General features: G+C 41.7%; 1 protein-coding gene across 3 annotated transcripts in view; it reads left to right on the forward strand.

Moving 5' to 3' along the window:
* Nucleotides 1-23,997: 23,997 nt before the first annotated feature.
* LRRN1 (leucine rich repeat neuronal 1) overlaps nucleotides 23,998-27,904 on the forward strand; it is a 45,127-nt gene continuing 41,220 nt past the window's right edge. For 2 of the 3 annotated variants that reach the window (XM_074032750.1, XM_005547659.5), the window contains exon 1: nucleotides 23,998-24,483. The gene's annotated coding sequence lies outside the window, so the exon portion shown is untranslated. Of the gene's footprint in view, nucleotides 24,484-25,347; nucleotides 25,628-27,904 lie in introns of those variants that run through there. The other variant, XM_015446204.4, reaches the window with a different exon arrangement.

Below are 27,904 nucleotides of genomic sequence, written 5' to 3' on the forward strand. Positions count from 1 at the left end.
TTACCTTGATCAGTCAGCAGCTATCAACACTGAGGCAAGATCCTCCACCAGCAAAAAGATGACGACTCAAGGAGGGCTCAGATGATTGTTAGCATATTTTAGCAATAAAGTATTTTTAAATTAAGGTATGTACATTTTAGACATAATGTTATTGCACACTTAATAGACTACAGCGTAGTGTAAACACAATTTTTATATTCACTGGGAAACCAAAAAGTGTGTGTGACTTGCTTTATTGTAACATTCTCTTTATTGTAGTCATCTGAAACCAGACCCTCAACATCTCTGAGGTGTATGGCTATACTAAACAGAGGCCAAGACTAAATTAACAAATATTTGTGGTGAACTCCTTCCATGAAATAGAAAGCATAGATCCCTCTTCCTGGGCATCTTTTCCATTCCAGCCACCACACAACATGTCCTTCATACAACACTGCTAATCCTTTTACTGTTCTGCAAGGAAGATGTATTATATCATCTCTGTTTTATAGATGAGAAAAATGAGGATCCAAGAGGTGCAATGATTGGCCCAATGACACACAGAGAGCAAGACAAGCAAGCAAGCAAGATTCAAATCTAGGTTTGTCTGGTAGGCAAAGCAGTGGGTAAATGTATAGGGCCCTGTGACTAAATCACAATAAAACAAATTATTCTTATTAATTGACACTAGAGTGGTATCATTTAGTAATGTTGTAAATGTTCAGAGAAATAAATAAGTGTGCGGGCTGGAGGTCTTTATGATGTTTTATTCTGAACCCTTTCATTGACAAGGATGACCTGAAGAATCACCAGTTATTGAGCACTTACCATTTGCTTGGTCTTGTAGCAGATACTTGAGATAGAAGATTGAACAAGATATAATCTCTGCCTTCAAGATGCTTATAGCCTATGAAAGGGGAAAGCCAGGTAAATGGACAGTTAAAATTTGGTATAATAAGATTATAGGTAACATTTGCAGGACATTTATTCTCTTCCTGGCTCTATTCTAAGTGTTTAACATACATTTGTGCCTTGGTCCTCATATCAGACCTAAGAGGAGGTGCTATTTTATTCTTCATTTTACAGATAAAAAAAAGGTGCAGAGCAAGTTTATCTTACCTGGAGCCATATTGCCAGGAAGTGGCAGAGTAACTCCACACCCTTGGCTGTTAAATGTATTATCGTCCCAATAATATGTGGAAAAACAGAAGTTAGCACAGACGTTGCAGAAGCACAAAGGTGAGGCACATCACCAAGACCATAGAGTAGGCAGGAGTGCCTCACAAGGGGAGAAATACCTGAGCAGAAACCTGGAAAAGAGTGTGTTTACAGCAAATTCAATGACTTAAGGGAAAACGAGGATAATAATCTTGTTTGTCTCTAGAGATTGCTATATATATTAAGAGTGATAAATTAGGTAAAGCCCTTAGCTCAGTGACTGACAATTAGTAAGCACTCAGTACATGTGAGCTTCTGTTGCCATCACCAACACCATCCCTTGGCTGACCAAGAGCCCTGCTGGTGGAGGGAGTGGTGAGAGATTTAAGTATGTGATGAGTGGGGCGGTAAGGTTTACAGGTGGACTGAATTGAGTAGCAGGCATAGGATCAAGTGGGATGGAAGCAGGTGAATTTAATCCAGATTTCTCAAAGCAGAGTGGTTAAAAAAACACTTGGGAATATTTTTTTAATTGCAGTTTTTGGGGTTCCATAGCAAACAAATAAATGGAAAAAACTCTGAGAAGTGCAATACAAGAATATGCATATTTGAAATGCAGCCCAGGTATGAGATTTGGGAACTGCTGAAGTGCATGACCTTTAAGGTTCTTTCCAAGCATGACTTTCTATGATTCCAACCTAACCTGACATTTGATCGGTATCCAGAAGTGGGAAAGACGGATATAAGTGGGAAAGATGGATATAAATGGAAAAGAGAGAGGCAAGCTCATCAGAGTGCATCAAAGGCAAGGTCAATGACATTCTGATATAGTCACTGTGGCAGGGGATCGTTTTGATGCTGCCTGAAACAGAAGGCATCACATGTTATCTAAAAATTACATACCAAAAAAGTCTGTCATATTCACCCCAATGCTAAGCTTTAACTCATGCCTCAACTCAATCCACCTGTGAATCTTACCTCCCCTCCCACCACATACATGAATCTCTCACCATTCTCGACTCTCGTACTCTCCCTGAAACTCCTGTGGCTCCTGAGTCTTGCCCACGGCAATGGCGCAAGGGAGACTTAGGGATGCAGTGTGTCCTGGTATCTCTGTTACACACAATCCTTAGGAATTACATATAGTATTTTCATGTCTGACAGAGCAAAAATAAAATATCAGTATTCCCAGCCTTACCTTCCTTTGTCCTCTTGTGCAAAGTCTGTCTTCGATAGCTTGTTGGTTCCTGGGATTGAGGAGGTGGAGAATTCAGGCAAGGCTTGAGAGAGGCAATATTTAAAAATAAATAAATAAATAAAGACCTTAATTTTAAGGTCAGCTCCTGGTCTGAGAGATACTGGGTTTGAGAGAATTAAAGAGATATTATTTTAATAAAGGTGGATGGGATTTTCAGATTTTTATCTGCCTTGACATTATTCAAGAGATTCCAATAAAGATTTGAATTGTCTACATTACTTTCGATTGATACCTTGTATTTTTTTCAAAGGCAACACTGAACAAGTACTAGGGTATGTCGAGCGCCAAATTCTATTTCGGTTACATGCATTTTGACACAGCCGGTTTGATGAGATCAGATCTAAATGACTTGCCTAAAAGTCCCATGAGCCCAGGCTTATGGAATGGGTTCTTTTTTCAAATCGCAAGCTAGATGTTCATAACCTACACAGCTCCAACTGGCATATTTCCACAAGGAAGAGGGTAATTTCTACTTAGTTATAGCAGTTAATTTGCGCAAAGACACAGGTGTCAACTATATTTCCGTTTAATTTCAAATTTAATAGAAACCTGGGTCTTGTGCCATCTCTTTGCCTCTTAAGTGTTAATCACCTCCCCAGTTTAAAGGCATTTGCTAAAAATATCTGGCCTCAGTTTAACTATGTTCTCAGTAGAAGTTAATATAAATATATCAAAGTGACTTCTCTGAGGTGTAAACAGGTGTCATGGATATTTCACAGCTGGCAATGAAGTCTATGAGAATAAGACAGAATTGGGTTCAAATCCTGGCTCTATAAGTTGTTAACTGCAAGATTTTAAGCATTTCTTATTTGCCCTAAGCTTCAGCTCTTGCAAAGTGAAGCCAGATAACAATATCTACCTCATGAGATTGTTGGGATGAAGAATGATTTGATTTTTATAAAGTCCTTAGTGCACAGAAACCATGCAAACAAAGAGTCTGAAAAACACACTTTGCATAAACATACAGAAAGAATGCACAAAAACTTCAACTCCCCATTGGAAGAAAATTATAAATGTTGAAAATGTGATGTGTCAAAAACACATCAATCAACATAAATTTATGAAACACAAATTTTTATGTGATACATAATTTATTCTTCTGTTTATTATGTTAAAAATGTTAAAAATAACAAATTTTTCATGAAAAAAATAAAAATCAAAAATTCAATAGCTAATGGTGCTTCACCTGTTCCTCTTATGGCCAAGTGTAAAATGTGTTCTTCAATCTCCCAGCCCCTCCCAAAGCGTATTAATCATGTTTTATCTATGACAATGTGAGACAGGCTAATCCAGGTGAATCTGGATAAAATATGTTAATTTCAGCTTCTGTGTAGGTCACAGTTTCTGCTTGAATTCTAGCTTCCCCGGTCTAATAAAGGCAAATCTGAACAAATTTACCAGTCACATCTTTAGTTCTTCAGAACTAGTGAGTGATCACCTCACACTGTTAATGTCAACCGTTATGCCATTCATTTAAAAATCCTCAATAAAATACTGGCAAACCGGATTCAGCAGCACATCAAAAAGCTTATCCACCATGATCAAGTGGGCTTCATCCCTGGGATGCAAGGCTGGTTCAACATTCACAAATCAATAAACATAATCCAGCATATAAACAGAACCAAAGACAAGAACCACATGATTATCTCAATAGATGCAGAAAAGGCTTTTGACAAAATTCAACAGCCCTTCATGCTAAAAACGCTCAATAAATTCGGTATTGATGGAACGTACCTCAAAATCATAAGAGCTATTTATGACAAACCCACAGCCAATATCATAGTGAATGGGCAAAAACTGGAAAAATTCCCTTTGAAAACTGGCACAAGACAGGGATGCCCTCTCTCACCACTTCTATTCAACATAGTGTTGGAAGTTCTGGCTAGGGCAATCAGGCAAGAGAAAGAAATCAAGGGTATTCAGTTAGGAAAAGAAGTCAAATTGTCCCTCTTTGCGGATGACATGATTGTATATTTAGAAAACCCCATTGTCTCAGCCCAAAATCTCCTTAAGCTGATAAGCAACTTCAGCAAAGTCTCAGGATACAAAATTAATGTGCAAAAATCACAAGCATTCTTATACACCAGTAACAGACAAACAGAGAGCCAAATCAGGAATGAACTTCCATTCACAATTGCTTCAAAGAGAATCAAATACCTAGGAATCCAACTTACAAGGGATGCAAAGGACCTCTTCAAGGAGAACTACAAACCACTGCTCAGTGAAATAAAAGAGGACACAAACAAATGGAAGAACATACCATGCTCATGGATAGGAAGAATCAATATCGTGAAAATGGCCATACTGCCCAAGGTAATTTATAGATTCAATGCCATCCCCATCAAGCTACCAATGAGTTTCTTCACAGAATTGGAAAAAACTGCTTTAAAGTTCATATGGAACCAAAAAAGAGCCCGCATCTCCAAGACAATCCTAAGTCAAAAGAGCAAAGCTGGAGGCATCATGCTACCTGACTTCAAACTATACTACAAGGCTACAGTAACCAAAACAGCATGGTACTGGTACCAAAACAGAGATATAGACCAATGGAACAGAACAGAGTCCTCAGAAATAATACCACACATCTACAGCCATCTGATCTTTGACAAACCTGAGAGAAACAAGAAATGCAGAAAGGATTCCCTATTTAATAAATGGTGCTGGGAAAATTGGCTAGCCATAAGTAGAAAGCTGAAACTGGATCCTTTCCTTACTCCTTATACGAAAATTAATTCAAGATGGATTAGAGACTTAAATGTTAGACCTAATACCATAAAAACCCTAGAGGAAAACCTAGGTAGTACCATTCAGGACATAGGCACGGGCAAAGACTTCATGTCTAAAACACCAAAAGCAATGGCAGCAAAAGCCAAAATTGACAAATGGGATCTCATTAAACTAAAGAGCTTCTGTACAGCAAAAGAAACTACTATCAGAGTGAACAGGCAACCTACAGAATGGGAGAAAATGTTTGCAATCTACTCATCTGACAAAGGGCTAATATCCAGAACCTACAAAGAACTCAAACACATTTACAAGAAAAAAACAAACAACCCCATCCAAAAGTGGGCAAAGGATATGAACAGACATTTCTCAAAAGAAGACATTCATACAGCCAACAGACACATGAAAAAATGCTCATCATCACTGGCCATCAGAGAAATGCAAATCAAAACCACAATGAGATACCATCTCACACCAGTTAGAATGGCGATCATTAAAAAGTCAGGAAACAACAGGTGCTGGAGAGGATGTGGAGAAATAGGAACACTTTTACACTGTTGGTGGGATTGTAAACTAGTTCAACCATTATGGAAAACAGTATGGCGATTCCTCAAGGATCCAGAACTAAATGTACCATATGACCCAGCCATCCCATTACTGGGGATATACCCAAAGGATTATAAATTATGCTGCTATAAAGACACATGCACACGTATGTTTATTGCGGCACTATTCACAATAGCAAAGACTTGGAATCAACCCAAATGTCTATCATTGACAGACTGGATTAAGAAAATGTGGCACATATACACCATAGAATACTATGCAGCCATAAAAAAGGATGAGTTTGTGTCCTTTGTAGGGACATGGATGCAGCTGGAAACCATCATTCTTAGCAAACTATCACAAGAACAGAAAACCAAACACCGTATGTTCTCACTCATAGGTGGGAACTGAACAATGAGATCACTTGGACTCGGGAAGGGGAACATCACACACCGGGGCCTATCATGGGGAGCGGGGAGGGGGGAGGGATTGCATTGGGAGTTATACCTGATGTAAATGACGATTTGATGGGTGCTGACGAGTTGGTGGGTGCGGCACAGCAACATGGCACAAGTATACATATGTAACAAACCTGCACGTTATGCACATGTACCCTAGAACTTAAAATATAATAATAATAAAAAAAAAACATGAAATGCAACTGTTCCCAACACAAATGACGTGGGTTGGCTGTGTCCCCATCCAAAATCTCATCTTGGATTGTAATACCCACAATCCCCATGTGTCAAGGGCAGGACCACGTGGAGGTCATTGTATCATGGGGGTGGTTTCCTCCATGCTGTTCTTGTGATAGTGAGTGAGTCTCACAAGATCTGTTGGTTTTATAACCATCTGGCATTTCCCCTGCTTGCACTCACTTCGTCCTGCTGCCCTGTGAAGAAGATGCCTGCTTCTCCTTTGCCTTTGTCATGATTGTAAGCTTCCTAAGGCCTCCCCAGTCATGCAGAACTGTAAGTCAATTAAACTTCTTTCCTTTATAAATTACCCAGTCTCAGGTATTTCCTCATAGCAGTGTGAGAAAGGACTAATACAGTAACAAAGAAATGATAAATGTTTGAGATGATGGATATGCTAATTACCCTGATCTGATCACTTTAAGTACCAAAACATTACTATGTACCCCATGAATATGTACAATTATTAGGTTGGTGCAAAGGTAGTTATGGTTTTTGTCTAACAAAAACCGCAATTACTTTTGCACCAACCTAATATTATTTGTCAATTAAAAAACAAAATAAAATAAACAATTTTAAAAATGCAACTGAAATATATACCCTCTACCTTTTCTATTCCACCCTACAGAATACAATGGTAACCATGGCCAGATTTGTTATTTCATAGATAACGTACATAGTTAATAACCAGTGAGAAAATGGCCCATTGCTTCTCTTGTTAATGGGGCTAGTCCACCTACATGGTTTAGTTGAGACATTTATGTAAAAACTGTTAAAAATAACATTTTTAACTTTTAGCATGATATAGGCAGCAGGTAAAGATACGAAATTTGTGGTCCAAAAGGAATAGGAGTTCCAGCCGGGTAATTCCAGTAGTTACTCAAGAGCCACAACCCAGCGATTGAGCATGTGCATTTCTTTGGCCAGGACACAGAGCAGGCAAGGTCTTTTGTGTTGCAGATGATGCTCTGGACATAAGTTCAAAGCATCAGCAGAGAATCTGGCCCTAGTCCACTACGAATCCACCCTGGGGAACCTCCAGATAAATCGCTTTAGTCACCCTCAAGTTAGCAAGTAGAATCCAGGGGGTTTTATTCCCCTTACTTCTTTCCAGAGGAGGCGCAAAATACTCCCATGTCATGTGCAGCAGAATACACTAAAACTTTCCACTGTAAGTGGAGAACAAACTCCTCTTACTCCCCACCAAAATTATATTAATTGCATGGGTGTCACTCATTTGTCTTTACCTATCTGTTACATTAAGCAAACAGAGTCATTATTATTAAGAAGTCCAGGCAATCTATACTATATTAGTCAGGGTTCTCTAAAGGGAAAGAAGTAATAGGGTATATGTATATGTGAAGGGGAGTTTATTAGGTGAACTGACTCACACAATCACAAGGTAAAGTCCCACAATAGGCCGTCTTCAAGTTGAAGAGCAAGGAAGCCAGGGGTGGATCAGTCTGAGTCCCAAAACCTCAAAAGTAGGGAAGCTGACAATGCAGCCTTCAGTCTGTGGCCAAAGGCCCGAGAGCTCCAGGCAAAACACTGGTGTAAGTTCAAGAGTCCAAAGGCTGAAAAACTTGGAGTCTGATGTTCCAGTACAGGCAGCATCCAGCACGGGAGAAAGATGAAGGGAAGAGAGACAAGAAGGCAAGAAAGATGAAGGCAAGAGATGAAGGCAAAGAGTCAGCAAGTCTGCTCTTGCATCTTCTGCCTGCTTTATTCTAGCTGTGCTGGCAGCTGATCAGATGGTGCCCACCCAGACTAAGGGTGGGTCTGCCTCTCCAAGTCCACTGACTAAAATGTTAATCTCCTTCAGCAACACCCTCACAGACACACCAGGAACAATACTTTGCATCCTTCAATTCAAAAAAGTTGACATTCAATATTACCTATCGCATACACCAATTGGTTATTTATGTGAAATCTCAATTTAAAGGACTCCTGTAACTATTGGCAAATACACCTTGATTGGGTGAACACTACTTATTAGAAGAATTTACAGGCCGGGCGCGGTGGCTCAAGCCTGTAATCCCAGCACTTTGGGAGGCCGAGACGGGCGGATCACAAGGTCAGGAGATCGAGACCATCCTGGCTAACCCGGTGAAACCCCGTCTCTACTAAAAAATACAAAAAACTAGCCGGGCAAGGTGGCGGGCGCCTGTAGTCCCAGCTACTCCTGAGGCTGAGGCAGGAGAATGGCGTGAACCCGGGAGGTGGAGCTTGCAGTGAGCTGAAATCCGGCCACTGCACTCCAGCCTGGGTGACAGAACGAGACTCTGTCTCAAAAAAAAAAAAAAAAAAAAAAAAAAAAAAAAAAAGAATTTACAAATGAGAAGCCCATGAGCAGGATGTAGCCCAAAGACATTGAGTCATTCTACAGAGCTTTTAAAAATTTGACTTAGCTGCTATCTTGACATTTTTAAATAGAATATTTCACCCAAATTTTGGATTCCCAGTTTCTCTTGGCAAAGCCAGACCCACAGTCTCAGAAGATGGCAATCAAATAGGACTGAATAGCAGCTGCCCACTTTAGACAGGGCACATCCTCTGCAATTTGGCACAGTCCCTAACAGGCCACTTTGCTCACTTATCTGCCAGCCCCCTGCAGACATCTGGGTTTGTAACTGCTGGAGTATAGAATCTAGCAGTTCCGGGCCGGGCGCAGTGGCTCACGCCTGTAATCCCAGCACTTTGGAAGCCCAAGGCAGAGGGATCACAAGGTCAGGAGATTGAGATCATCCTGGCTAACACAGTGAAACTCCATCTCTACTAAAAATACAAAAAATTAGCCAGACGTGGTGGCAGGCACCTGTAGTCCCAGCTACTTGGGAGGCTGAGGCAGGAGAATGGCATGAACCTGGGAGGCGGAGCTTGCAGTGAGCCGAGATCACGCCACTGCACTCCAGCCTGTACAACAGAGCGAGACTCTGTCTAAAAAAAAAAAAAAAAAAGAATCTAGCAGTTTCATGAGCCAAACTAGAAAGCAGTAGCCCCTCAAAGAACTCTCATTTAATACAATTTACATCTGTCTTGCTGTGCTACTTATTATTTTTGTATCTCTCACAGCACAGTGCCTTTCACCGAATAGGTGTCATATATTTTGTCGAATAAATGAATAAATTAAAGACCACTGCTCATGTTCAGCAAAACCTCTCCTCCCCTGTTTTAAGCACAATACTTCATTTAACGAAGTCCAAGGTCATATTAGCTCTTTTGGCAATATTCAGCTGAAGCCCACCTCCCTTCTGCCACCCTAAAAATAAAATGCTGAAAATCACCTCTTTCAATCTATGGGCACAAACCCAGGAACATCTTTCAAGCAGCAGAAGGGAATGTTTCTAGTTAAGTGATTTTAGCAGATTTCTCCAGCCTGGTTTAGGGGATGATCCCAATGACCAGGGCTGAACCATGTCTCAGAATCTGCAATGCCTTTTGCCATCAGAGCTTCTGGCTCTCCTGATTCAATCATCTGGAGGACAGACCTAACGTGCAGACCAGCACAGCCATCACACAACAACATATGCCAAGGATGCTGAATGAACATTTGGCATAAAGTCAATCACAGAAACTGCTTGGTGTAGAAGAGATGGAGGGAGGGAGGAAAAGGAGAGAAAGCGAATTAATATGGGAAGAGTCAAGCTCAATGCTAATGGGTGACATTTTCTCCCCTAGGTACTTTTAAAGAAAGCCCTTAAGAGTTTCCCAAATGAGCAGACCGACTAACCTATTATGTTAACAGAAAATTAGAAATTACAAAGAAGTTTATCTCCATTTGGCTAATGTGGGGTTGCATGTGCTGCTTGTTGCTGCTTATAAACTCCAGGCCCCACAGTTAGCTTTGACATTTCAACCATGTTTTCTCAGGCTCATGGGCACAGAAGGATTTCTGCTTACTTAGCATGGCAAGGTATACATTTGTCCTGTCTCTACCACCTTTCACTGCCCTTGCATTTGCACATGGCAAGGAAATCACACGGATAAAGGGATTAAAATGCAATAATTTAGGTAAGATAAAGGCTTCAAGAGGATATGTTCTGAGTTGGCTCCTCTTATATATATATATATAACATTAACATTCACGATGGTAGGCTTGCAGTATAAAATGCAGATCAAAAACTAAATATTTGCTGCATATTTTATTCTAAGGGCATTACGAACCAATCTCGGCAATTTGTGTTCCCAAAATTTGACTACACTAATTTCTAGAAGCTTTTAGGAGATAGCCAAGACATGAAAAGATTAACGCTTGCATTTGGGGAGCTTACAATTTTGTTAGTAACTTGGAACACACCCAATTGAAACATTTAAATAGCATTACCAGGTCTGTACATGAAGCATAAATGAAGAAAGGCTAATGCAGACAAGTGTGTGCGTGGAACTTCTTATCTCTAAGCCAATGTGACATGTTTTCTTATTCAAAAGAAAATTAAAACGTAAATGCAGTCCCTCTCTGTGCTAGGCACTTGTGCACATATTATCTCATGTAACCTGTTCAAACTCCCAGAAGGTGGGTATTTCTGTTGGTGTAGATGAGAGAGCTGAATTTCAGAGAGGTAATCAATTTGCCAAGAGTCATCACAATAGCAAGAACTAGAGCCAGGGTCTGAGCTGCTGTCTTAAATCTCACTCCAGACCTCTCTGTACTACATCACCACTGCATTTCAGTTCAAAGCTTTTCATTTTGAATGCAGGGAATTAAATTCCTCAAAGGTAGAGAGGCTGTCCAACTGGGGATGTAAAAACACGTTAACATGACCAATTTATCCCAATTTAGCAGAACCTCCCTGGCTTTAGCGTGGCAATGCCACATCCTGGGAAAGCACTCAATCCTGGTTTTAAAAAGAACTGTTTTACATCTGAGACAATCCCTCAGTCCCAGGCAAACTGGGATGGTAACTCATGCTATCTGTGGTTTCCCAATGTATATGGGGAAGAGTCAACCCTAATGTCTCTTCTTTAACTTCATCCCTCATGTCCCCACCTCTGCCCCCACATGATCCTCTCAGGCCTTGCTAAAGCTGAGAGCCAAAAAACAGTTCTTAGAACACAGTAGAAACTCAACAAATATTTGCTGAATTAGTGTCCATGTTTGTCTAGTCTCCCAGTTCATAGGCCATCATGTTTTACAAGTAGCTGATGTTTGTCGATGTCTACTGAGTCAAATATAGATGAAATCAGTCCATAATTGATATGGTTTCGCTGTGCCCCTACTCAAATCTCAATTTGAATTATAACTCCCACAATTCTCACATGTTATGAGAGGAACCCAGTGGGAGGTGATCGAATTCTGGGGGCGGGTCTTTCCTGTGCTTTTCTCGTGATAGTGAATGAGTCTCACAAGATCTGATGGTTTTAGAAATGAGTTTCCCTGCACAAGCTCTCTTTTTGCCTGCCAGCATCCATGTCAGATGTGACTTGCTCCTCTTTGCCTTCCACCATGATTGTGAGGCCTCCCCAGTCACATGGAACTGTGAGTCCAGTCGAAACTCTTGTAAATTTCCCAGTCTCAGGTATGTCTTTGTCAGCAGCCTGAAAACAGACTAATACAATAATAAACATCAAGGGCAATATTAAAGAGCTAAGGGAGACTCAGAGGGAGACTCAGAGGGAGACTCTGTCCCTATGTCTTGGTGATGATGGAGGACTTGTGGGTTGATGGCACATTTATGAATATCACATCTCTGGCTTTTTCTCTCCCCAGCAGCAGCCTCCCCAAATCACTGCTCAGCTCCTAACACCATTTAGGTCCCATTTGGGCCCCCAAAGGTCCAAAGGCTAGGGTAGGTGCTCCAATGACTGCATCAGACAAAACATCTATTGTCTCAAGCAATGTACTAATAATTTAACATATATTGTCCTATTTAATCCTTGCAACGTGATGCAGTTACTATTATCATTCCCATCTAATGGATAAGTTAACTAATGCTTCCAAAAGTCAAGGGAATAAATCCAGAACCCAAGTTCTTGGGCAAAATGACATGGTATATCCCAAGTTATCATACAGTGATGTACATATTATGCCTAATAAGATGGCACCTCATTCATATCTGATGTCTTTGGGGTACCTTTATAACAGTTATTTTCTGATAATTGAGAGACTCTAGAGAGCCAAAAGATTATATAAACAGAGCTCTGTATAATTTAAGGTAGCTTAAGTTTGCCCACTCCTTCTTTTGACTTTTGGGGCTTTGTGCTAGGGGCTTGTAAATTTGAACTTGCACCACACACTGTAGGCAGTTTTCCTATCTGTAAGTACTCTCAACTCAAAAATGCTTCTCTTGAAAGACCCCAAATCTACTCTTCTGAAAAGAAATCCCATAGAAGACCTTCGTCAAATGTTCCCCTTTTTTTTCCCTTACCTCCCGTTTCATTTTATGTGAATTGGGTAATCTTGTATTGATATAACTAATTGAATAAATCAACTACAATGTAAATGTAGACAAAGCCATACTCCTTGGGTATAATATTAACTACTGATAATTACAGAGAATTTATTGGAATTAGCCAAGACCTACAGGAAAGTACTTGTTTAAACACCTCTACTTTAGTTTAACCTTGGAAAACAGAATCAAGGAATTTTAGCAGTAGAGAGAATCTTAAAAATAATCTAGTCTGGTCATTATCTGACTTTGATCTGCAGAGCTTTGGGGACCTGTTCAGTGCATGACCAGCCAACAAGGCACTATCATCCCCAAGGAACAGTGACAAGAGAAAGCCGAATAGGAGCTCCAGCTCTGGCCATCTTCAATGAGTGCAGATGGCAGGAACAGTGAGTTGGCCCAACCAGCACCGAGTCCTGACTTCTAGCTGGCTTCCTGTTCTGCACTGGGCCTAGGTTTGGTCAAGCAGCACAGCGGCACAGTGAGCTACATAAAAAGACAGCTATGGCTAGGGGCTTAGATCTTCTGACAAGGACAATGGCAGTATCATTTGGGAGAGGTGTGCAGAGTTTCTAACCAGACCAGAACGTAGTGTGATAGGTATCGAATGATGGGCAAGAATGACAACATTGATTCCAGCAGAAGAGGCACATGGGATGTCAGGGGGTTTTCTCTGGGGGCTTATTCCTGGCTGGGCAACATCCAGGTTCTCCAGCCCTTCCAGAGATCCTGTAGGCTAACTGGAACCTTTTAGTAAATATCTTCCTGCCCAATTAGCTAGAGTAGATTTGGTTGTTGTGACCAAGAGCCTGGATAAATTAGCTGTTATGCCTTGAAATGGTTTTTTTTTCTTTTTCCTTTCCTTTTTTTTTTTTTTTTTTTTTGAGATGGAGTCTCATTCTCTTGCCCAAGCTGGAGTGCAGTGGCACAATCTCGGCTCACTGCAATCTCTGCCTCTCGGATTCAAGCGATTCTCCTGCCTCAGTCACCCCAGTAGCTGGGATTACAGGCACATACCACCATGCTCAACTACTTTTTGCATTTTTAAGTAGAGACAAGGTTTCACCATGTTGGCCAGGCCAGTCTTGAACTCCTGACCTCAAGTGATCCACCTGCCTTGGCCTCCCAAAGTGCTGGGATTACAGGCATGAACCACCACAACTGGCCTAATATGGTGTTTTCTATTTAACCTATAAGTTCCGGGAGGAAAGAAAGTATGAATACCACAGATACTTTCAGTGATCTCATTCTACACATACAGAACATAGAGGGTCAGAGATGGAAAGTGATGAGTGGTGAGATTGAGTCTAGAATTCAGTTCTCACCAGAGGCTCACCAGGAAGCATTCCAGGAAGTGATTTGGCAAACCATATCCCGTATAACTGCCCCACCCTTAAGAATCAACCACGTGGCTCATGGCTGGCCCTCCATACGCCCCCAGTCAGAAAGCTCCAGTGTCATAAACAGAAATTTCATTACCTTTTACACATCAAAAATTTTTAAATACCCTACTTTCAAATATTATTTTGTGAATGTGACTGTTATTCTAATAAAATGTGAGCAGTAGTCCTCATGTTCCTCATTGTTCCTCATTTTAGAAAGAATATATCTGGGGACAGCTCGTTGGACACGACTTCAATCCATTATGTTTTTTGAATTTAGCATCTTTTCCCCAGTAGGCGTAGTATCGGTGTTGATATGGTCAAAACAGTGCAAGCCTTTCAGACTCTAGTATTATGGCATAGATAGAATCTGGGACTATATATCACATCAGAGTTGAGAGCTTGAGCTCTGGTATCAGATTGGTGATCCAGGGCATATAATCTAACTTCATTAAGGTCTCAGTAGCCTCATCTGAAAAAAAATTGAGAGTAATAAATAATATCTAATTGTATCATGGGATTATTCTAAGAATTACATAGAATTCAAGCAGAAATTGCACCATGCCTAGCACACAGTTCATACTTAATTAGCCATTATTATTACTGTTATTATGAAAACCAAAACTTGCCTGTGATGGAAAAATTCCATAACAAATTTCTTCCTGCTTTCCAGACCGAGATTCCTTCAGGAAGAACCGAAGTCTGAAAGGCAGAGGACTCTGAACTGTCTGGAGGGCATTTAGTCATTTGTCCCATGGACTGCTGGCAGTTCTGTTTTCTTCTCAGGCACTGAAGTGAAAGGGAGCAGGTGCAGTTGGCTGGTATATTCTACACTAGACATCATCCACATGGCACAGGCTGCCACAGTCTGTGGGAACCCCATTCTGGAAGCCCACCACTCACAGAGCCTTCCACTATCCCAGCATCATGATAAAATGGTCTACACATTCCACCATTTGCAAAGTACTTCCCTGAACAGTTTGATTTGATCTGGAAACTGAGGAGGCAGGCCAGATGGATGTTTTCACTCTGACTTCTCAGGGAGCATGTGAAAGCTGAGAGACTGTCAATGGCACATTGAGAGGTACACGGCTGGCAAGTGACACACTCAAATCTTCTGACTTCGGTTCAGAGCTCTCTCTCTCTAAACATATATATATATATATATATATATATATATATATATATATATATATATATATATATATATTCTCTTTTCTACACATCCTTGCCAAACTTTTCTTTCATCTTTTGATGATAGCTACTGTAACAGGTGTGAAGTGATAGCTCATTGTGGTTTTGATTTGCATTTCTCTGATAATTTGTGATTTTGAGAATTTTTAAAAAATCGACATATACTTGTTGGTCACTTGTACATATTCTTTTGAGAAATGTCTATTCAGATATTTTGCTCATTTTGTAATCAGGTTATTTTCTTACTATTGAACTGTTTATTTATATATTTTTGATATTAACCCATTATCAGATGTATGGTATGTATGAGACATATATGTTCTCCCATTCTGTAGGCTGTTTATTCACTCTGTTGGTTGTTTCCTTGGCTGTGAAAAAGCTTTTTAGTTTGATGTAATCCTATTCATATACTTTTGCTTTTGTTATCCGTGCTTTGAGGTTCATATATAGCAAAGTCGCAGACTCTTAAAAGTATATCCCATGAACTTCCGGAAGGCCTGAGGATCCTAATTAAAGTTACACTAATATAAGAGAAAAATCAAGAAAACGAGATTTTAGCCCAGCTCTCCTATTAACCAGCAGTGGGACCTTGGATAAGGATTTAAATCCAGTCAAATTTCCAAGATGCTCTGAAGTACGTGGACGTGTTGGCCTTCTTGAGATTTCAGTTTGCTCATCTATAAAATGAAAGGGTTGAGCCAGATCATCTCTAAGGCTCTTTATAGCTCCAGCGGGTCCTTACTGAATTGAATTACAATATGATCTTGCTTCTAGTAACTAGATAAGTCACCATTCATACATCACACATCCATCTGCAGCCTTCTTTCTCCAAGGCTACCAAACTCAAAAATTCAGTCTCCTTTCCAAAAGATAGCTTGGATGTGATGCAAAGTTTGAGCAAAGTGATACAGACTCAAGAGTACGATATGAATTGAATTCAAGAAAATACGGATTTCAACAGATGATTGGTCCAGTAGGTGAATCCTTAGTTATCCATGAAAATGCAACATGGGCAATGTTTTACTCAAAAGAGACTGTTAACATACTCAGAGATAACAAGTATGAGAGCTCTCTATTATGAAAATAAAATGAAGTACAGGCAAAATGGAGACAAACTTGACAGAAGAAGGTACTAAATGAAATGTAGAGGAAATTCTGTGGGCTTCAGTGTTTCTGCAAAATGTGTATAAGCCGATTGTGTCTACTCTATCTGCCAATCTTTCTTTTATAGCCTCATAGGCCCCTAGGACTAAAAGTAAGTGTGGATATTAAATTTATGATAATAGGGGCATTGAATTCCAGTGCAGCAGTCTCTAAGCACTTTCTTATGAGGAACAATTCTGAACTTCCTTAAAGTTTTATGGTTACTGAAAGAAGAAAGACGTTACTGAAAGAATAAGAAGTACAAGCAGCCGGCGGGGCAGCTGACAGTCTTCTTCTCCCTGCTTGAAGTCTCTGGGAGCTTCAAGAAGGCACTGTGTTGATGGTAATTAGGTTAGCAATCAACCAAGAAAAGTTTTAAGCTGAACAGAGAACTGGAAAGCACTGCTCTAGTAGCTGTTGTATACACATTTTGTTTGCTATAATGAAACCCTCCTACTTGCAGGATGTCCCTGAACTAGTCATTTTCTCTCTTACCTTACCAGACTCGTTATGAGGACTAAGTAAGGTAACAGCCAATGGTAGGAGAGATGACTGTGTTTCTAATGTACGTTGCCATATTGCTAATACAGATTGCAATATGTTGCACAATTTCTCTGTCTACTTTCTAGGCACATACTTAGCCTATATTCCTCTGCTTCCCTTGTTGTTAGACATAGATATGTAACTGGGTTCTCACCAATAATAATATGAGCCATTTCTTAGGCTGGCCCATAGAATATTCCCATGTGATCCTTTATTCTCTTTCTTTCTCTACACTCTGTGCAAATGAAAAAATGTCTATAGCCATAGAGGAGCAAGAAGCAAAAAATGGAAGTCACCTGGGCCTGGAACGACTAGGTAGAGGGTACCCGGCCAGAAACATACTCTGTTACTTGAATATGAAATAAACTTGCCTTATTTAAGCCACTGATGGTCTTTGGTTTATTTGTTCTCAGTGACCATTATATTAATACATTAATATTAGTGAGTGCTTGCTATATGCTAGGCACATACACACTTCTTTTTTCCTTATGATAGAATATACAAACATAAAATTTACCATCTTAACCATTTTAAGTGTACAGTTCAGTGTTACTAAGCATAACTAAGCATAACTAATGTTATGCAACCATCACTACCAGCCATCTCCATAGCTCTTTTCATCTTATAAAACTGAAACTCTACACCTATTAAATAATAACTCCACATTCCCTGCTCTCTGCATGCCCTGGCAACCACTATTCTACTTTCTGTATGATTTTGACTACTTTTAGTATCTTATATAAGTGCAATCATACAGTATTTGTCTTTTTGTAACTGACTTATTCCATTTAATACAATGTCCTCATTTCATATTCATGTTGTAGGGTATGTCAGAATTTAATTTTTTTAAGTTGAATAATATTCCATTATATGTTGATATGGTGTGGTTGTGTTCCCACCCAAATCTCATCTTGAATTGTAGGTCCCATAATTCCCATGTTGTGGGAGGGACCAAGTGGGGGTAACTGAATCATGGGGGCAGTTCCCCCACACTGTTCTTGTGGTAGTAAGTCTCACGAGATCTAACGGCTTTATAAGGGGAAACTCCTTTCACTTTGCTCTCAATTCTCTTGTCTGCTGCCATGTAAGACGTGCCTTTCACCTTCTGCCATGATTATGAGGTCTCCCCAGCCACGTGGAACTGTGAGTCCATTAAACTTCTTTTTCTTTACAAATTACCCAGTCTCAGCTATGTCTTCACTGGCAGCGTGAAAACAGACTAATACATATGTATATACCACATTTTGTTTATATAGTCATCCCTCAATAGGTATTTGGGTTGCTTCCATGTTTTAGTTATTGTGAATAATGCTGCTATGCATGTGGGTGTACAAATAATTCTTTGAGACCCTGCTTTCAGTTCTTTTGGGCACATAGAATTAAAATTGCTTGGTCATATGGTAATTTTAATTTTAATTTTCTGAGGAATTCCCATACTGTTTTCTACCGTGGCTGGATCATTTTATAGTCCCACTCACAGTGCACAAGCATTGTGTATTAGTCTGTTCTCACACTGCTGTAAAGAAATACCTGAGAATGAGAAATTTATAAAGAAAAGAGGTTGAATTGGCTCACAATTCAATTGAATTGAATTCTGCAGGTTGTACAGGAAGCATGGCTGTGGAGGCCTCAAGAAACTTTCAATCATGACAGAAGACGAAGAGGGATCAGACATGTCTTGCATGGACACAGAAGGAGGAAGAGAGAGATGGGGGAGGTGCTACACACTTTTAAACAACCAGACCTCATAAGAACTCTATCACAAGAACGGCTCTAGGGAGATGGTGTTAAACCATTCATAAAGGATTCACTACCATGATCCAATCACCTCCCACCAGGCCCCACCTCCAACATTAGGGATTACAATTCGACATGAGATTTGGGTGGGTACACCAATCCAAACCATATCAGGGTCCAATTTCTCCACATTCTCGCCAACACTGGTGGTTTTTTGTTGTTGTCGTTGTTGTTGTTGTTTGTTTGTTTTGTGGAATAGTCATCCCAATGGGCATGAGGTAGTATTTCATTGTCGTTTTGATTTGCATTTCCCTAATGATCAGTGATGCTGAGCATCTTTTTTATTATTATTCTTTAAACTTTCATTTTAGACTCTGGGAGTATATATGCAGGTTTGTTACATAGGTATGCTGCATATGCACCTCTTTATCCTCACAAAACTCCATGATACAGGTACTATTACAGGCACAGAGAACTTAGTAACTTGTTCAAATTCACATAGTGTGTTGAGCTGTAATGTAAATCTAGGGACCCCAAATCAAGAGCTCTGGCTCTTAATCGTTACACCAGACTGCCTCTCTCAATGCAAAAAAAAATTACTAAGTGTAACGTAATGACACAGAGTTAATTCTTAGTTTATGTTAACCATTGTTATACAAACAAAAGAGAAATTAGAATGGAGAGCAAACAATTAAAAACAAAGAAGATTCTAAAATTCTATCAACTGAAATCTTTACAAAAGCAAACAAATGTTCTTTTATTTTTTAGTAAGGTTTGGCTGGCTAAAGGTGAACAGTAAGGAAATAGAAAAAGTTGAATATGTTAAACTGATAATAAAGTGTAGTTTGTATCTATAGATCAATAACCAAAATAGTATTTTTAAACAAGTATGTTTATTATATGTGATAACAAATAATTGAGAAAATCCTTATTTCTCACCAACAAAAAGTTGGTAGAATTATGCAGCCATTAAGCGTTATAGCTTCAAAGACTTTTTAATGATATGAAGAAAATACTCATGAAATAATGTGATCCGATTACATAAAGACATTTATGGTTTCATTTATTTTAAAGAAGTTTACTGAGTACCCATTACATGGTATAGGCCCTGGGCTGGGAGCTGGTCACATCATCCCTCTCCAAAGAGTATACGGTCTAGCTTTCAGAGTAGGATTTGTAAATAAACTGGCTGTGTTCCTCTTCTAGGGCTTAGTTTCTTAATCTACAAAAATAAAGAAGTTGGATTTGATGACTGATATGGTTTGGCTGTGTCCCCACCCAAATCTCATCTTGAATTGTAGCTCCTATAATCCCCACATGTCGTGGGAGGGGCCTGGTGGGAGGTGATTGAATCATGAGGGCAAGTTTTTCCCGTGCTGTTCTCATGATAGTAAATAAGTCTCAAGATCTGATGGTTTTATAAGGGGCAGTTCTCCTGCACATGGTCTGTTGCCTGCTGCCATGTAAGACATCCCTTTGTTCGTCCTTTGCCTTCTGCCATGATTGTGAGGCCTCCCTAGCCAAGGAAACTATGAGTCCATTAAACCTCTTTTTCTTTATAAATTATCCAGTCTTGGGTATTTCTTCATAGCAGTATGAGAATGGACCAATACAATGATTGTCAACTTCTCTGCAACAACCAAGTTCTACAAGTGGAAATAGAACCCTTTATTCAGTCAGGAATAAAATGTTATTTGGTATATCTGCAAAGCTGCAACTCAACTAAAATTGCAACAGCACTATAAACCTATTAATGTTAGTTCCATTTAGAACCACCCACCATCTTGGTTTATCCAAGACTAAGGGGTTACCTGAGATGTTGAGAATTTTAGGACTAAAACCTAGAGATTCCCAGGCAAACTAAGATGGTTGGTCACTTTAGTTCTATGTCAAATTTTTAAGCTTAAATGCAAAAATGCAAAAACTAGTTTTAATTACAGAAATCTCAACGAATCCCTTTTTTTTGTTGTTGGGATGTTTCATATGCAGTAAAAAAAAAAAAAAAAAAGAAAAAGAAAAAGAAAAAGAAACCTAGAAGAACAGGAACTATGTATATGTAGTAAACTCACTCATTGTCAAAAATTCTTAGGGAAACAATATATTTGGTATGAAAGTTAACAATGATCACAATAGTCACATAATTTTAAGCTGCAGCCATCACCCTCTAAGAGCTTGCTGGTGGTTGTTTTAAAACTACAATTTTAGTTCAGAAATTGGAAAGAACTCTGACTACCAGTACTCTATTAATATTTCAATTAGAGACATATTTTCAACTTTGAAAAATTGCAGTTTTAAGTGGCATATGATAATTTTCTTTTCAAAAAACAGATGTTCTTTTAAAGATTATTCAAATACGATTATCTTCTGAAGTTTCATCTTTTTTCTTCTTCATTTACCACATAGATCAGTACAGTTAGGCTAATACCAATTATAATGTTCCTTCAAACGAAAGCTAAAGAACCTCGAGGGACTGGGTGCAGGAATCCAGAGGGGTTTGTAGTGTCTCAACACAGCCAATCCAGGGGCAAGAACTCTTTACATCAACAGTAAGACCTTGTTCTCTTGGGAACTCTTGGGCTCTTGTCTCCAATTCCGTTCTCCTTCAAAGATTCCAAGGTCTTCTACCACACCTTAATAAATAACTATTAAGTGCTTTTTTACTAATAAATTCAGGATCCCAGGACTGGGTGAGCTCACTAGGAGTAATTCAGATGGAGAGCTCTTTAAGCAAGAAGTAAGAGACTTGGTTATGCTGGTTCATTGACTGTATGTTTCCTCTTCATCCATCCCAATGACAAGGAGCTTTTAAGTGTCAGTTAACAAGACAGTCCCAAAACCCCTTTGCAGAGTTAACAATCTCTAAAATGTGGACCAATTACCAATTCAGGCAATTCAGCAAATTTGTAATAATTGCACCACATTTCGGACTCTTTTATAATTGTCATGCTCATGTGTCCTCTTCTGTCCACAGCAAGCCCCATCCTCTCACCCAAATTCCCTCCCCCCATCCCTGACACACGTCTTCCTAATGATAATGCTCTTCTCTCTGTCTGGAACCAAATGCATGTAGTGGTCAAGTAGAAATGGGAAAAGCTGCCTTTCTCACTCTTGCTTTGGGGAAGAGGGAAACTAGTTTAAATAAATGATATGCTAATTTGAAAAGAAATGAATTGAACAGCGGGGAGACAGAGTCCATTTCCTCCATTGGAGCAGCTAGTGCCTTTGAGATATTCTGTCACATGTGGAATCATTATCCCACCTGTCTGAAGTGATGTCTTATTTTAGTCTTCAATATCTGCCTAATAATGCCTAGAGTTTACACCTGTCGTTGAATGCTTACTATATACTAAACACTGTCCTAAGCATTTTATGTGTTTACTCCCACTTAACCACCACAATCCTTTGGGATAAGTACTGTTATTAACCCTACTTTACAGCCAAGGAAACTAAGGCTTAAAGAGACAAAGTGACTTGCCCTTAGGGATACAGCTTATAAATTGCAGGGCTGGGATCTAAGCAGTGTTGGCCTGGTTTCAAAATTCATACCTTGGTCCCTGACTCATACCATTCTCATGAAGCCTCTTCCAAAACCTGGAGGCTGTTCTAGATCTGGCCTCCTAGGAGCAACTCTCACCATCATTAATCAATTGCTCCAACTGCTCCTCCAAGACCTACCTCTATAAAGCTCCTCCTCGAAGGGCACAACTTCATCTCTCTTCCACTCCCAGGAAGTCAGGCTGGAAACCTAACACAGACTACCTAAGAAACCTGCATTCTCTCTTTCCCTGACCATTCGATTTCTGTACTTCCACCAGAGGCCACCTTCTATCAGATAACTCCATGCTATCTGCATGCTAACTCCATGGATAATCTGCATGAAAAGGGGGGAAGAGACCAAATCATGTTACAAAATTTGGGTAAGGGTCTAGACTCAACTTGCTTTGAAAGATCTTAAATCTTCCTATTCATTTGTAGACAGCAGTGGGCCTTTTTCTTCCTCTTCTCTGCACGACCTTCCAGCCCAAGTGCTAATATCATCTTTTCCTAAAGCCTTTTAAGACAAATTGTGACCATTTATGTCTACATGACACAGTTTCAGGATAACAAAGTATTAAGACACACAAAGACATCAAACATTTATCAGAGACTACGCCAGACACCAAGAAATTTTATAGGGATCAAGAACATGATTACTGACATTGAATTTATCCTGTGGCTTTGAAGAATCCAAAAGATGATTCTCTAATAATGTATCCTTCTAAATTCTCCAGAAGTTCTAAGCTTAGACATCATGACGAAATGTCACCACGTTCCTTTGCCAGAAGTTGTTCAGTACTGACGGGCTAATGATACTTTCGCTTAAAGCCGATTCCCCCAATAAAGGATGCCAAGGCTTCTCTGGAGCCCTATTCCGGGGCTGGCGACTTTGAAGTTGAAAACGCAGGTTCACGTGCAGTTTCCGAAGACCCATTCCCTCCCCACTCTCCTCCCCTTTCTCTGAGACACCCTCCACATAAGACTGCGTTCTCAGTCCTCCACCGCCTATTTAAACACAACTTCCACACCTAACAAATCAGAAAGCTGTAATTTCAAAGTTTCAGAAACGTTTTCGGAAAGCCTCCTCAAATGGGAAGCGGCTTCTCCACCGAGTTAAGCGTCCGAATCCTCCTTCCCGCGGCAAGGACACTGGCCCGGGCCAGCTCCGCGGAGGACGCCCCCGGGCGCGCACACACAGCCCGAGGACGCGCCCTGTATTTTAAGACGCAGGGTCGGATTTCACCCGGAAACTTCGCTCTCACAACCCCAGGCCGAACTGTGTCTGATTCTCAGCTCCCGAGCCCGAGTTCTACCTTGCAAAGAGATGTGGCCCCATTGTGCCTAGCTGGCCTCCTAGCACGGACGCTTTTTTTCTTTTGGTCTGTCTTTTGCTAAGAAACGGCAGTGCGCCTCGCCTCTCTACCCAGCCGCAGCCTGCTGTCCCCTAGACAAAAAGCGGCGGCCGGCTGTTCCCTGCAGCGACGACCGCGGCGGCGCAGCGCGGCCCGGCCACCCGAGGCCCGCCGCGCTGCGCCTTTGTTGGGCGGTCTACAGATGGTGCCCAGCACGGGGCTGAGCCGAGGGCGGGGGCGGGGGCGGGAGGGGGAGGCCGGGAAGGGGGTCGGGCGGGAGGGGAGGAGACGGCGGAGCAGCCAATCCGCGCGCGGCCCATCAGCTGACCGCCTTTGCTTACACCAGGTGCACGCCGGCTGCGGGGAGCACAAAGCGGGGCGCACCGAAGGCGCAGGCAGCTAGCGGCGGAACTAGGCGAGGCCCGTGCGCCCGCGGCTGCAAGCGCCCGCCGGGCAGGGAGAGGGGCCGGCGGCGTCAGCTCGGGCGGCGGCCACTGCGCGGCGGCATCCCTAGGCGCCTGGGGCGCCTTCCTCAGGACCTGGCAGCTCGCTGCCCCGCCCTCTGCACCCCACTTCTTCGACCCTCCTTCCCAATCCTGCCTCCCCCTGCCCTGGCCTCCAAGAGCCGATTGAGCCCAGCCTCGTGCAGCAGCTGTTGCTTGTGTCGCCGCCTCGTTTCCAGTCTTGGTGCTCTGCCGGGGGTCCCCCAAGGAGCCAGTGCGCGCTGCGGACTGGGAAGGAGGCGCCGCTCAGCCGGTCCTCCTCCTCGTCTTTCTCCTCCTCCTGCTGCTGCTGCCGCGGGTGCCGGGTCCGTGCGCACCCCAACACCCCCACCCGCTGGGCCTCGGGGTAAGTGCCCTGGCCGGCCGCGCCGCGGGGGAGGTGTGGGAGGCACTGTGGGGAAGTAGAGGCAAACTTGGTGGCGTGGGAGACTCTGCAGGGTCTGGAGAACCTCGGGATAAGATCGCGGGCCTAAGGGGGACGAGGGAGCGCGGCTCATGGAGCTGGGGAAAATGACGAAGTCGGGAAACGGGAATATAGTGCCCCGTTTCCCTCTGTCCCCCTTACCAAAAAACAAAGGTGTGGGAGAGCGCTAGTTGGGAAGGCAGACCAGAGAGAAATAGGAAAAAGGCAGTGACTGGAGCCGAGCCCGATGGATTTCAGGGGCCGACCAGGGGAGGGTGGTGCCCGGGGACTGGGAGGGAGGAGGGCTGCCGGGATGTGAACTGGGGAAGGCAGCTGGGGCTGGAGAACAGCGCGGAAAGGGTGCCCAGGGAGTTGGAAAGAGGGCCAAGCAAGAGGAGGGAAAGGAAAGTGACGGGTTATGGGGAGAGAAAAGAAAAAGGGTGTCTTGGCGGTGGCCTTGGTAAGAGAAAGGGGCAAGAGGCATAATGGACAAGGCATTGAAAGTATTGAAGTCAGAGCCTTGGGAAGAATCTACCCAACTCTCCGCGGTCCACGCAGGGACAGACCTCAGCCTGTGAGCCTTGAGCCCAGAAGGAGTGGCACCCTAAGGACGCTTGCCAGAGAGCCTAAAATGTTAGGGAAGCCTCATCCCCGCCAGGAACAGAGCCGGCGCTGAGTTCCCGGCTCGGCCGGGGTCAGAAGCGAGGAAAGTTTGCCAGCGAGTGTCCTTTGTGCTGCGTGGAGAGGGGTGTGGGCAGCCGCCGACTCGGCGCTTCCCCGCCTCCCGCGGCGCCCGCCTCCTGCCCAGGGAGTCCCTGCCTGGCAGGCTGGGGTTGGGGGGAAAAGTCCAGCAGCGGGAGGGCCGCTCGTCCCGGGACGGTTCCAGGGGAGCCCGCGCGGAAACGCGGACCAGGCGATTCGGCCCGGATGCCAGATCCAGAAGGGACCTTGCTTGCCGTGTTCACCGCTGTAGCCCCAACGCCAAGAACAGAGCCTGGCCGTGAGGGAATGACTGGCCGGGGTACAAATGGTTTTGAAGCACTTGAACCTCACAGGCAAAGGCTAAGAGTATAAATCCCATCCCACCGTAAGTATTTTCATTCCCAAACCTAAATTAGTAAAGGAAAAGTGGAATTCTAATTGGCTGAGGGAACAGGTACTGCCGACTTGGGCTTTTGCGTGGAGGATAAAAGACAACATGTTTTGTTTTGTTTTGCCATGACAGTCTAAATAATATTAGTGGAATAGGCTCATTATTTCATTTTTAAAAGCTAGGGCTGGAGGAGTGGAAAGTTCAGGAAGGCACTTTAATCAGTATAAATCTAGAGTAAAAGTGTTATTGGCTCCAGGGCCATATGTGTCCCGAAGTCTCTGATTTGCATGCAAATGTGAGCGGATCCTGGCAGATGTCTGGCCTCATCCATTCACATGAAGGAATTTGAAAAGACAAGGAGTCTTCAGTTAACAATAGACCTTAAGAAAATAGAATAAAGACACAGTGTGAGTTTTTCTGTTTGGAAATTCCATGGCTTGCTGACACCTTTATTCAAGAGACAAATTCTTTAAGTGCTATTGTATTGAAAGCTCAAAGTGCTGCTTGCTCTTTACCTGGCTGTATATATTCGTGCAGTATTCAAGCTGGATATTCTGTGCTAGTTAGGAAAAGGTTTGTGTGAAGCAGACAGTAACTTTAACCCACTTCCAGCGGCTTGAAGTGATTTCTGAATTCACCCCTCAACTTTTCGAGTTTTCTTTTAATAATTTGACTCTTGCTCAAATTTGGTACTCATCTTCAGAGCTATTCATTACAGTAGAAGATCGTTGTCGTTGACCGACATGAAGATCTCCTGAGAATGTCCACTGTCTGGTCAAAGTCATTTCTGTTCTTAAGGCACCAAACTTGTAGAACTGGAGGTGATGCAACTGTCCCATCCCTAGTTACCCTAATGGTTTTCAGGTCACAGAACAGTGAACGGGGAGGCAGTCGTGCAATAGACTGTGGAGCAAGGGCCTTTCTGCTGTGTCTAACATTAGCTGAGTGACCACACTGCACTGTTCACCTCTTGGCATTGTGCGACAGCTGAACAAAAGGCAGGCAGTGTGGGCCGCACGTGAGGCAGGCGATTTCATTAATACCTACGACTAACCAGCCCCAGTGGCCTCTTCTTTTGTCAACCTCAAACACTGTTGAAGGGAAAAAGAACTTATTCACGGAACAGCATTTGCCCCTGTATCCTATATATTCACTGAAAGGGACATTAAAATACAGCACCCCCCACCCCCCACCAGAAAAAAAAAGACAACATTGTTTTGGAGGGCCCAGTGTTTGGGGGGAGGGGTGGACAACAGATGTTAGTCTGCTATTTTACATGTTCCCTTAAGTTATTTTTGCAGGTTCAATGCCTTTTATACATAAGGCCATATTTTCCCAGGAGGGGAAAAATGAATTGAATCCATTTTCAGTAAGAAAATGTTATAGCCAAGTTTGCATTTTCTCTCTTAGAGCTATATAGAAGTCAGAAAGTAACAAATCATCATAATAAACTCTTAATTTGGCTCTTCACGCCTGGAATTCTGTCTTCCTGATAGAGTTGAAGGGTAACTTAAAATAAACTTGACATTTCTAGACTATAAACCATTTTGTTGTAAAGTTATCAAGGTATTTTTGAAACCTGGTAACTTAAAAACGACGCTCACATTTGTGAAACCTTATCTTTGGCAGTTAACCTGCCTGTGTAATCTTTACTCTGCAAGTCTAATGAAAGGAAAGATTAGAACTCATTCCTTGGTAAATAAAAGTAATAAAGTGTTTAATTATTAGAAAAGGATCATTCTGCTAAATAAAAGATCTCAAGACCGGATCCAACTGCAGACTGTGGTTCTAAAAAAATAACCTCAGCTAGCTCTGGTTAATGTCTGAAATTCTGGGAAAGCAAGGAAAAACTCAACCACTGATCTCTAGTTAGTCTGTGCTAAGGCTATCTTCTTGACCTAAACTGCTAGAGCCATTACCACATATTCTAAAGCAGTGACACTCACGGGAATATACTAGGTACTAAAGAAAATCGGTCTCTACAGAGTTATATTGCTACTTCCCAAGCCAGTGGAATATAAATAATGATGATAAATAATCAGAATGGTGGGCTTTTTATACCACCATAAGTAGGCCATAAGTCATAAATAAAATATGGTAAATTATAGGATGCAGATGCCATTTTTACAAGACTTGCATAATGCTTACTTAAAATTTATTTTTAAGTTACAAAATAATAGTTCTCTGAATGATTCATTTCAGCACTAATGTCAGGTTATTCAAATATTGTATTTAATTTTTAAAAATTATGCTGAACATCTACTTTGGGTT

This window comes from Macaca fascicularis, chromosome 2 (assembly GCF_037993035.2).
Source record: "Macaca fascicularis isolate 582-1 chromosome 2, T2T-MFA8v1.1".
Classification (NCBI taxonomy): Eukaryota; Metazoa; Chordata; class Mammalia; order Primates; family Cercopithecidae; genus Macaca; species Macaca fascicularis.